This window comes from Falco cherrug, chromosome 6 (genome assembly GCF_023634085.1).
Source record: "Falco cherrug isolate bFalChe1 chromosome 6, bFalChe1.pri, whole genome shotgun sequence".
Lineage (NCBI taxonomy): Eukaryota > Metazoa > Chordata > Aves > Falconiformes > Falconidae > Falco > Falco cherrug.
The window spans coordinates 58,493,098-58,505,213 of NC_073702.1; the positions used below are offsets into that span (position 1 = coordinate 58,493,098).

Sequence of the window (12,116 nt, forward strand, 5' to 3'; positions counted from 1 at the left end):
AGTCGTTCTCAAGTACTATGGCAGACTGCTTATCTGACACTATCACCTGAAAAAATAACAAAAGGGAATAAACGGTCAATATCACACATGCCACGGGCCAAGTATCATCTGAGTCCTCTGCCAGTCTCTCCACAAAGTTCTGTCATTGCTGAGAAGTTACACCAGAAGCAACAGAACAGATACTGGAGCAGCAATATGTGCCATGTGTTGCCTGCTTTGCACAGCTTCCCTTACATGTAGGTCTGGAGAGTTTTCTCTACTGATTGCCAGCAAACCGTTTTTTATCCTGCAGCTCATCACTGAAGTTTGCATGGTAGGATCTCAAAGGAATTCAGGTTATTTGATCTCTTTGTAGTGAAAAGTGAGCCATAGTGTCAAAATGTTTTATTCTGTACAGGTCACCTCACAGAGGTCTTTTCATGAGCTGCAAACCCAAATACTGTAGACTTTTGGAATTAGTTCCTTATACAGATAATAAAAATGCCTAAAGGGTGCGGCCAGGACTGAGCTCTCTGTGTGCGTGGTGCAAAACCCATCATGTCCGGCTGAGGGAGATGATGATCTTAATTTCAGACAAAGTAATCAGACAGTAAAAGGGGTGAAATCCAAGAGAAGACTATGAATGCTGGTTAGTGCAAATGGATTTTTTTTTCCTCATTAATCCAAGGGACACCTACATTCACTGCAGTATTGTGGGTTCTTAGACGCCTTAATATTGCCCATATACATGAAATGCAAACAAATCCATTCTGTTTCCTAGTTCTGAGGCAGTGACTGCGCCTAATTTACTCCCGCTCTTACACAGATATTCCTAGTATTTCTGTCAGTTTTCTATGTAGAAAGCTCTCTATACCTATGAATGCTAGCTTCTAACATCTGTATGGGTGAGAGATGGTTAAATAAATAAAAAAAAAAAATAGGCCAGCCCCAAGACTTTTCTGACCAGGACTTGATTTGAAGATCACACTGCAGCCAGCATAGATGTTGTCTGCTAAATGCTTAAGTTCCTGTTGGGAGCCCAGAAGCTGCATTACAACAGAACTAAATCATTAATTTTGTCATTTATTATAAATCTGCCTTATAGTGCTGCTGGGAAGATTTTACACCTGGGAAGGATGAAATATTCACTGCTGGACACAAAGAACACACTGTACCAAGAACAGTGGCATTCAGCTAATATCAGCATTTCATCTCTGTTTTATTGGACCACTCTTTCCTTTGGTTTCTTGGCTTACAGACAGGGGGCTAATTTGCTCCACTGACTTATGCCCTGCATAACCCCATTGACTTCAATGACATTACATGAGGTTTAATTCAGCAATGAATGAGGCCTGGAAAGGTTGTTCATAAATGATTCCATTCTTGGATGTGAACCTTGGCTTAATAGTTTCTCTGTTCTCTTTTTACAGACCATCAGATCTAAGATAGCTGAATAGTTGCATCTCTAGTAGGCCACAATGGTAAAGCTTTTCTTGCAATAAATTTCAATACTATCTGCTAAAACACCACAAATCCACATGTTAATAATTAAACTTTTCTCACAACATGCAGAAAAAAACTATTACAAACTGTGCTTGCAACTGATCTTTTAATTGTATTCAGTTGCATCCTCTAAATGTCTAGGGGACTCCTTTGATATACAAGTAAATCCTACAGCATTTCATCAGATGAACATGCTGATTAAAAGAGTGCCTTAAAGCTAGAAATTGTTCTGTCCTAAATACAAATAGAAGTTTCTTTCCCATGAGATAATCAGAGTTCATAACATAAACCTCCTTTTCTCCCACATTTATCCAACCCTTTGCTTGGTACACATAATAACTTTGTTTTAATTTGAACATCACATTAGTTTTTTGTTTTTTTTTTTCCCTTTTTTAACCAAGCAATTTCACACAATCACAGGATCACAGAATGGTCAGGGTCGGAAGGCACCTCTGGAGATCATCTAGTCCAGGCCTCTGCCAAAGCAGCTTCACCTGCAGCAGGTTGCACAGGGCCACGTCCAGGTGGTTTTGAATGTCTCCAGAGCAGGAGGCTCCACAGCCTCTCTGGGCAGCCTGTGCCAGGGCTCTGTCACCCTCAGAGTAAAGGAGTCTTTCCTCCTGTTCAGAAGGAACTTCCTGTGCTGCAGTTTGTGCCCAGTGCCCCTTGTCCTGTCGCTGGGCACCACTGAAAAGAGCCGGGTCCCGTCCTCTTGACAACTGCCCTTGAGAAATTTATATGCTTTGATAAGATCCCCTCTGTGTTCTGCAGGCTAAACAGGCCCAGCTCTCCCAGCCTTTCCTCCTAAGAGAGATGCTCCAGTCCCCTCATCATCTCTGTAGCCCTCCACAGGACCCTCTCCAGCAGTTCCCCATCTCTCTTGAACTGGGGAGCCCAGAACTGGACACAGCACTCCAGATGTGGTGGCAGCAGGGCAGAGTAGCAGGGGAGGATCACCTCCCTGGACCTGCTGGCCACAGTCCTCCTGATACACCCCAGGATCTCACTGGCCTTCTTGGCCACGAGGACACACTGCTGGCTCATGGGCAACTTGCTGCCCACCAGGACTCCCTCTTCCGTCTCTGCAGAGCTGCCTTCCAGCACGCAGCCCCTACCTTGTACTGGTGTGTGGAGTTATTCCTCCCTATGTGCAGGACCTTACACTTGCCTTTGCTGAACTTCATGAGGTTCCTCTCCACCCAACTCTCTAACCTGTCCAGGTCTCACTGGATGGCAGTGCAGCCTTCTGGGCTGTCAGCCACTCATCCCAGTTTTGTATCATCAGTTAACTTGCTGAGGCTCAGTCCCTTCATCCAGGTCGTGGATGAATAAATTGAACAGGACTGGACCCAGCACTGACCCCTGGGGAACACCGCTGGCTACAGGACTTCATTGAGACTCTGCACCACTGATCAGAACCCTCTGAGCTCTACCATTCAGCCACCTCACTGTCCACTCACCTAACTTGCTTTTCCTGAGATTATCTATGAGGGTGTTATGGGAGACAGGGTCAAAAGCCTTGCTGAGATTAAGGTAGACAACATTCACCGCTCTCCCCTCATCTACCCAGCCAGTCATTCCATCATAGAGGGCTATCAGATTGGTCAGGAATGATTTCTCCTTGGTAAATCCATATTGACTTTTTCATAACCTTCTTTTCCTCCACGTGCTTAGAGATGACCTCCAGGATGATCTGTTCCACCACCTTTCCAGGGATGGAGGTGAAACTGACTGGTTTGTAGTTTCCTGGGTCCTCCTTCTTGCCCTTTTTGAAGACTGGAGTGACATTGGCTTCCCTCCAGTCCTCAGGCACCTCTACTTCCCTCCATCACCTATTAAAGATGGGAGAATGGTTTGACAATAACATCTTCCAGCTCCGTCAGCACTTGGGGGGTGCATCCCGTCAAGGCCCATGGATTTGTGGGTGTCAAGTTTGCCTAAATGATCTCTAACTCAATGCTCATCAACCAAAAGAAAGTATTCTTTTTTCCAGACTTTGTCTCGTCTCCAGGGTCTGGGATTCCTGAGGGGTTGCCTGTATCCGTTCTGATTCAGTGATAGCCATTCAAAATTTGTCTTCTAATTGCATCAACAGCAAAGGGCATGCACTCGGAGCTGAAGTTCAGAGCCAAATGTGGTAGTTGTGGTAGTTTTTACTATGAGGATGCTCAATGGCCTGAGCCTATCGTGACTACAGAGGCCTCTGGGATGGAGACCAGGGATATGCCTCTTCCACAGTGGACTAGGACTTCCTGTAGGAAGGGTACAGCTCATCTATGCATGTAGCAGAGGTCTCTTGGGGACCAGTTAGCAAAATTTGATAATGAATTCCCACATGGGGGAAGGACTCTCACAAAATTTACCACCTTTTTTATAGTGCAAGATGTATTCTTTTGGCTTTGTTTCTCTAAGAAAAACACACTGCAACGTACCTATGTACAGCACAAAATACATAAAATAAATTCCAAACAAAACACTTTGCTGAACACAGTCCCCCCCCCTGGAGAGGAAGATGAGTTAAAAAAACCCAAACCCAAATGATAAAGGTTAGTCACATCACTTAATATATTCCTGGGAAGCCCCTGAATACAGCAGTGCTGAGTCTAGTGTGAGAATTGCATGGAGCAGAGTATTCCTGATTCAGTATCTCAGAAATATTTTTGTCTTATGTGAGAAGGAAGGGAATAAGTCCTCAGAGATAAAGAAGAGATGGAGCCTGACTGTCTCAGAAAATCAGTTTAATACTAGGAATGCCAGGTTTAAAACTCTTGTTGCTTTGCATCTCTCTCTTTTTTTTTTTTTTTTTGTTTTTTTGTTTGTTTGTTTTGTTTAATTAACTGAGCTTTCTTTTATAAACCATGTAGTGATAAAAAGAAATAAGTGCAATGAACAGAAGACCAGTTCTGGATCCCAGACACATCCAGATTAGCTGTCTACATCTGTCCCATTCACATTTTAATACTGCAGTACGGCCTCCAGAGGAGAAGGAACTGTTAACAGCACTCCTGTTCACTTATACTTATAGTGATTAGTGAGTGCATGTTTTTATGAACCTCATTTTCTGCAGCTTGAAAATATCTGCTTTTTACATCTTTCCTTGATACATCCATATGAGAGTATAAACGAACACTGCTCTTTCTAAAAGTCCCACAGTGGCCATCCCTGCACCATCTCCCTGGGTGTTACTTTGATGGCATCTGATGACCATTTTTGTTTGTGATGATCTCAAACACTTCTAAAATGGCTTTTATTTTATTTTGTTTTCCATCTAAAACACCTGGATAAAACCAGCATTCCTTCTGCCAAGTCAAAAATGAAGAGAAACAAAAGCCTAAAATAAATCAATAATATAACAGCACTACTGAAGGTTTGGCAATGAGATTAATTACAGAATTAAGTCAATGCATCTTAGTGACTTATTCTAGCCATATAAGGCAAACAAAAAAATAGACAGAACATTCCCTACCCAAGTCGGCAGTGTCCTGTTACACTGCTAGAGACTCTTAGCATATCCTGAGTTTCCTGTGAGTGTACTTCCACACTTGCTTAAAATGTCAAGTGCTGTGATCAAACTTAATCAGAATCGGTATTGATCAAAAGCCTGTCTTGCTATTTTTTCTCACTTCTTTTATGGAGATGAATGTTTTCTTACACTGCAAATAGCACCAGATTTGGGAAAAAGGCTGTTATATGAAACCCCATCATTCCTGGTCAAGGACCCCACCTTTCCCTCTTTTAAAGCAATATCTGTATAGATAATTATTAAGAGTTATCTTTATCAAGCCAGACAACACCTTAAACAAAACAATGGCAGCAAGGAAGAAACAAAACCTAAAAGTGGGTAAGATCTGAGTGGGATAAGGTGATGACGACAAGGATCATGATGAAGATGAATGAGTTAAGGGTTCTGGAAATAGCACGTGGTCTTGGCTTCGCTGAATAAGCATATTTTATTCTACAACTGGACATTTTCAGGAGAAATGGACAGTAGACTTAAACCCCACAAACCCATTGTGCATTGCTATGGAAAGATGTATCTTCTGAAACAGCAGAGGCTTGTGTATTTACTTTTCATTATTAAGTTTTTGCAGGATTCTAGAAACCCTGTGGTTTTAAGAACTTAGCAAAAAATGGGCTATTTCAAGCAATAGTAATGCAGAATTACAGGGATGTTAATTTTGGCCCTGGAAACTGTATTACAAAGCTGTGATGCTACATGTCTACCAATGTGCAATTTACTCATATTTCTTAAGCTTTCAGGGGGCTGCACATACAAAGCCTTTGTAACGCTGTGCATTTAAGGAACAATGTTTCTTTAAAATGGGTTTTTGGAGGCTGGAGACACACACACACACACACATTATGAGCATCTGAGGAAATGGAGAATTACTTTCTAGGAAGCTTCCAGTGCATTGATTCTCAGAAAAATCATACTCATTATTTAGCAGAAAAGGTGATACAAAGACCTTTCTCTCAGTATCTGTAGAATTAAGTCAGTGTCATGGGGGTTCTAAAGCTGCCCCCCGCATAAACCCTTTCAAGCATGATTTCACTGCCTGCAGCAGTGCTGCATCAGTGAGTGAACATCATTGCTAGAGTTTAATATAAAACTGCTATGTTCTGTGGAAACTACTCTGTTGAGGTATGCTTTTATTTGTGCTTACATTTAACATTATGAGAACTCTGTCATTCCTCCAAGTTTAACTATCTTTCATCATAAAAAGAGCATTGGAAAACTATTGATATCGAGCCAGATTCCTGATGGGGAATGTAGAATATGTGGCCCTGCAGTCATTATTATAGAGAATTAACTATCTCTGTGCTATCTGGAAAGAATAATTCATTATTATGTCCAAGTAGCTTTATTCTGTGCAATAAAATAATTATGAAAGAAATACAATGTTAAATTGTCATGTCCACAATAACATCTAGTGGACAATAATGAAATTTAAAATCAGATCAAAAGAAACCAAAGAAACCATAATTTCTAGCCTATGTAGTTGTCAAATTATTTTTCTTTCTTTTTTTAAGCTGAAAGATGACCCAGAGGTTTTCTTTTTTTTTTTTTTTTTTTTCTTTTTTTCTTTTTTTTTTCAGCAGGCATGGTAAAAACATGAATCATAAATACAGATAAATCTAGACACATTGGAAAATAGAAGAGTGATAAAAAATGCATTTATTTCAATAGTGCATCATAATCTTTTTTATATCAGCTGTCTAGAAGGTGCTTAGCATAAAGTCTTTTTTTATTTCTCAGTGGACAATTCAATTTTCTGGAGATTTCATTTTCGTATAAGCATTTGAAGATCACCGTGAAGACCTGCTAGAATGCTTGTTTGAAATGCTGCTGGGTGCTTGAGAATGGCTCTGTCTTGTTCAGGGCAGCCGTTCCCTTAGCGACTTCCCTGGCAAGCTTTTTCACCTGATGAATTGAAGAGACCACAGGGGCACTGAAAATCACAGCACTGTGGCTTGTCAGATAAGAGCTGTGCAAACCTTTAACAATGGTAGAAAGCAAGAGATACTTACCTGTTTCGAAGCTGTATTACAGACACTTGGCTTGACCCAAATTTCCTGAAAGTTTAGTGAGACTTTTCTGCAAATATGACCTAAAACTTTCTAAAAATCTTCCCTCTTCCTAGGTATTTCTGAATGATTTATGCTTTTGATAACCACATGTTATTTGATGCTTTTTCCATGATTTCATCTAACAGCTAAAGAATAGGACATGCTTTTTTTCTGCTTCAGGCATCAAAGATAATCCAAAATTCAGGGGCTACCAGTCTATATGAGATGGAACTAGGGCCTGCTTATGGCTGACCTCTGTGTTAACTGAACTGCGGAGCATCTTGTAGATTCAGGCTCAGTGCTGAACTGTACATTACTGCTCCCACAGGTGAAGTGCCCCAGCTGGGACTTTGCTGGATTTCCTCAGGAAGATGAAGCAGGCGTATATCAAGGGTCTGAGGGGAGGTCACAGCAGGCTGACCTGTGTTGATCCCCAGATCCCAGCTTAGAGCTGGGAAGCCAGGAGCAACTTCTCCACCAGCTGCATTCAGCAGGTACTGGGTACAGCTCAAGTGTGCATTGCTCAGTGCAGGCTGAAGGCATTAGAGCTGCGAAAAAACCTGCCAAAAACTAGAGAGCTTTTAATTTTCTCTTTTCTGCCTTTGTAAAATTGTCTCTACTCTATCTTTTCTCACTTGATTAGGGTTAAAGGATATTTTTGGTTACATATTTTCATTAATTCCATCCATACTGAGTCTATGAGATGTCCTGAAAATGGAAAAGTCTGTCGCTCTGTTTTCTCTCATGGTGTAGCTCTGAAACTCAACTTGTCACTGTTAGAACAGAGCTCTGGCTGTACAGGGGTCAACAGTGTGTGGTGACTGCTGTTCACATCAAAAGGATTTAGCCATTAGAGCTGTGTAGATTGGGAGAAATCATCCCATTTATTTTTCAAACAAGGCCAGCTGCCTCTATCTACTCGGCAACAGCAAAACAACAAAACAAAGAATGAGGCTGAAACAAAAAAAACCCTAAAGTAAAAGGCTTTAAAATACATATCACCGTGGTGATTCTGTTAATAATAAGAATCGGTTATTAAAGCAAAAGTATAAATGTGTCTGTATGTGTGCTTTGCTCTGAAGGTTTTATAGCAAGAAAACTTCTATGGAGAAAACACTTTGGACCTTTTTCCCCTCTTGTCTTCAGGGAATACTTGGAATGGTTTAATCATCTGGCTTTGGTATCTGACTGCCTTTGGCAGCAGTAGCTTTTCTTATCATTATGTCTAACCGTGTGTCACCGTTTCCAGACAGCCATAGGATTAGGATAAGAAAAATTGGTTCTTTGCGCTGCAGATCTAACAAAGCCATGGACTGCTCACAGCCCACCAAATGAATGCCTAGCATTTTAAATTGAACTGCATTAGAAGAAACAGTTGATTATAAATGCTACTTACTGTTTTAAGGGGCAGTAGGAAAAAAATGCATATTTGAAGTTTGTGCAGATTGTATAGGGAGAAATATTTTGATAGTACAAGAGAACTCTGAATTCGTGACAAACAAACACATATGAGTGCTTCTGTTCAGTGAAAACCCATCCTTCCATGTTGAGGCATCCATATGGCAAATGAACCTTGGTGATGTGAGTGTGAGCACTGGGCTCTCCGATCTGGGAAGCAAGTATTCAGAAAGTGAGTAGAGGGTGAGAAAGGGACTGAGGTGTTGTACGTCTGCCAGTTTCTCAGAATTGTGACCAACCATGAAAACTGAGCAGAGTAAAATTTGTTCAGACAGGTATCACAGGTAATTTGCTCTTCTCCATTATTACATGTGAAATTAAGCTAGAGCAATGCTGTCACATAAGCAGTAAGAGCCAGAACATTTAATCGGAGGCAAGAAAGACTTTCCAATAACAACTGACTCTTTCCCTGTGATGCTATTTATTTTCCCTGTGATGAATTGCTGTTTATTTGAAGGCTCTGATGGTGGCCATAGGGTCAGGAAGCTGGTACATGACAGCTTTGGCTCTACGCTGGCTTCATGGTGGTGGTCATGGTGCAACAGCTGAATAATGCTCTGATCAAAGTGCTCCTATGATGGCTGGTGACGGTGGTGTTGACAAGGCAGAATGATGGATGGTCTGCCAGCTCGGCTGAAGCAGCTCTTCATCTTCAGCAGCCAGAAAAGTCAAGTTCATTACTTTAACTTACAACCAAATAAGGCATTCGCAGGAAAAGCTTTAGATGGTGTGGTCTAGATGAATATGGCTTGAAATGATAAAACCTGAGCATTGATTGATTGTTCAAATACAGTAATAGTAATTCAGAAGCCCAGTGGGAGTTGTGGACTAACAGCAGAGGAATAGACAGATTTCTTGGACAGTGCCATCAACAACAGAGCTGCCGGGAAGGTGACTAAAAGTCAGAGGGAAGTTTTGCCTGTGTTCTTTGGCTGTCTGTGCCCATGCACAAGATGGGAAGGCAGGATATCGGACAGGGTAGCCCCTCTCTCTGGCAATGCGTGCAAGGAAGGTGAGGAAGAATGAACTTATCTTAACTAAATAGCTCCCTCAGGCCTCATGCCCTGGAATAATGAAAGAAAGGTATTAGTGAAAATACAAAGCAGTCTGCATGGGGTGCTTCACATGATTGCATCTCCCTAGGTTCCATACATCTAGCAAATTCATTGCTTAGCACAAACATTTTGCTCTAGATGCACAATATAACAGCACCAAGTGTCAGGGGGAGGTTTCAAGGTCAATAAAACCTCTTCCTGTGGCATCTAATGTTTAAAGTAACTGAACTCAGCTCATGTTTCAATGCTATTTTTCCTCTCAGCATTAGCCTACCGCAGGCTTTTTCCACCTTTGTAATCTATAATAAAAGATATGTTTCAGTGCTACCTTTCCCATTCAGCAAAATCAGCTAAGCAGGCTTCAAAAAGCAAATGCCAAAGCTCTTTTTGAAACCCTTCCTGCAAAAGGAGAACTGCTGGAGAGTTTAAAGGAATATCACACCATGCAGCCTAGGCTGGTATGAAGAGAGATTACCCTCTAGAGCCTCCAAGCGGAAGGACGGTTTAGATTCCATGGCCAAAGGCACCTTTCCCCTTACAACCCTTGTGCTGAAAGGCAGGGGATCACTCCCTTGTTTATTCAGCATAAGAAATAGTGATCTCCTTGCCACGAATGGAAATAGCTTGATGGCAAAGGTCCCAGTCACTGCCCGGGGTGACAAAATACATATGAAAAAATTCTGCACTGTGTGTGACCAAAAAAACCCTGGTTCTTTTAGCTGAAGATTCCAGTAATATCATATTGCAAGGTATTTGGGGAGAATGATGAATTACAGAGAGAGAACATTCTCGGAAAGGCCGTGTCCTCAGAGTGCGTGCCTCATTGCAGAGAGTTAAGTGGATGAGTTATATCTTACAGTTTATGAACCTTGTTAATATAATGCAGTACCTGGGAGTGTGCCAGCCATAGTGATCAAGGAAGTCTAAATTAGACCTCTGCCACTGACAGACATCAGATGCCCATTTAAAACTAAATGTTTCATCTGAACCGGGCATGTCTCTTGCTATCCTTTAAAGTAGTGATCATCAGCTTGAAGCTCTGAAACTCTGTGTGGCTCTCAGTAGCCAGCACACACCTCTCCCCTAGGTCTCAGTAAGATGCTTTTTAACATGCTGTTGCAGAAGCTGTTCTGGTAAGAAAGGCCACAAACGACAACAGCACTTTAACATGTTAGTTTTCATGAAAAATGTGAGGTTTGTGGGCTTTTTAACCCATGTGTGGTGAAGACTGCAGCTCTGTCACCTTTTCCAGGCACAGGTCATTCAGGACAACCCATCCAGTGGCAGATTGGGATGCCTTGGCCCCTGCAGGAGAGGTGAGGGAAAGCTGATGCACCAGCAGAGGAGGACAGTCTCCATCCAGCCTCCACACTGGCAATAAACTGCATGAAGTGAGAGAAAAGGCCATAGCCCTTCTCCTTCTGCTCTGGCAGCAGCACACACAGTAGCCACCATGCTGGTACAGCAGCTGTGTTCCTTCTTTGTGCCTGAAAATGCTCTGCCTTTCTCCTTGCCTCCAGAAGCTCCCACTTCTGTGGTGCAAAGCCACAGTATTCCCTAACTGAAGCTTCAAAACAGCACAATCAAGTTGGCATTTATTTTTTTTTTCTTAGCAAATCTGTAAAATGGAGATAATAGTGCCTGTTTCACCAGGGCATTGTGAGATTCCAGTCATTGTTATGACTTTTGGGTTGAAATTTTGGATGGAAAGCATGAAAAGTGCTACAGCTATATATTCTATTTTATTTGTTATTAATGCACTATATTAGAGCGCTCTGCAATGTATAACAGCAATGTATTAATGCTTTATTTTAAATATTTTTTATATTTAACTTTTCTATTCCAATTTTTTATAGGGTAATTTTTTTTTTTTTAATTCTCAGACTTAGCTCCGGCAAAGAATTAATTTTTGGTAGGTAGAGATTTGGTGATATTGACTTGAACAGATGCACCAAGTCTTTGAAAAATGAAGTACAATGTTATATCCCACTGAGGTCAGAGGAGAAATGATTCTTAGATGTCTGGGTCTCCTACATCACCGATTCATTGCCAGAATTGAGAAGTATGACCTTATTTCATCTGGTTGTATTGTCTTGGCAGAATAAAAGGCAGGGAGGATAATTTAATTGGCGAGACATAAGAGAATGCAATAAAACACTGTGCAATGATGTCCAACTTGCACAATCATCTTTGAATACAGCCAAGCTGTGCAGCTGCATAGCACCAATAAACATAGCGTAAAGCCAAAGCATGTCATATTTAACAACAGTTTTTTTCCCCTGGTTTCTTATATATTCACAGTAAATGGACAAAGTTCTATTGATATCTTCAAAAGTTAATGAAAGAGGTATAAGAGTTTTAGGGAAAGTGTGCATAGTATTGAGTTAAACCTCTCAGAAGAAGGAACAAAAATTTCTGTTGTCGCAGGTCAGTTCTAATCATGTTTCCAGTTCAAGAGCTTTCTCACCTGTAATATTTTCTAAGATGTAGCCTATTTTCAAATATCCAGATACATGATGCTAATCAGCAGCAAACAAATTGTACCTTCTAAGG

The 12,116-nt window shown here is 41.3% G+C and overlaps 1 protein-coding gene across 1 annotated transcript in view; it reads right to left on the reverse strand.

Annotated features, from left to right (window-relative positions):
- The window catches only part of NKAIN2 (sodium/potassium transporting ATPase interacting 2), a 572,838-nt gene that overhangs the window by 27,433 nt on the left and 533,289 nt on the right, over nucleotides 1-12,116 (reverse strand). The window lies entirely within an intron of this gene.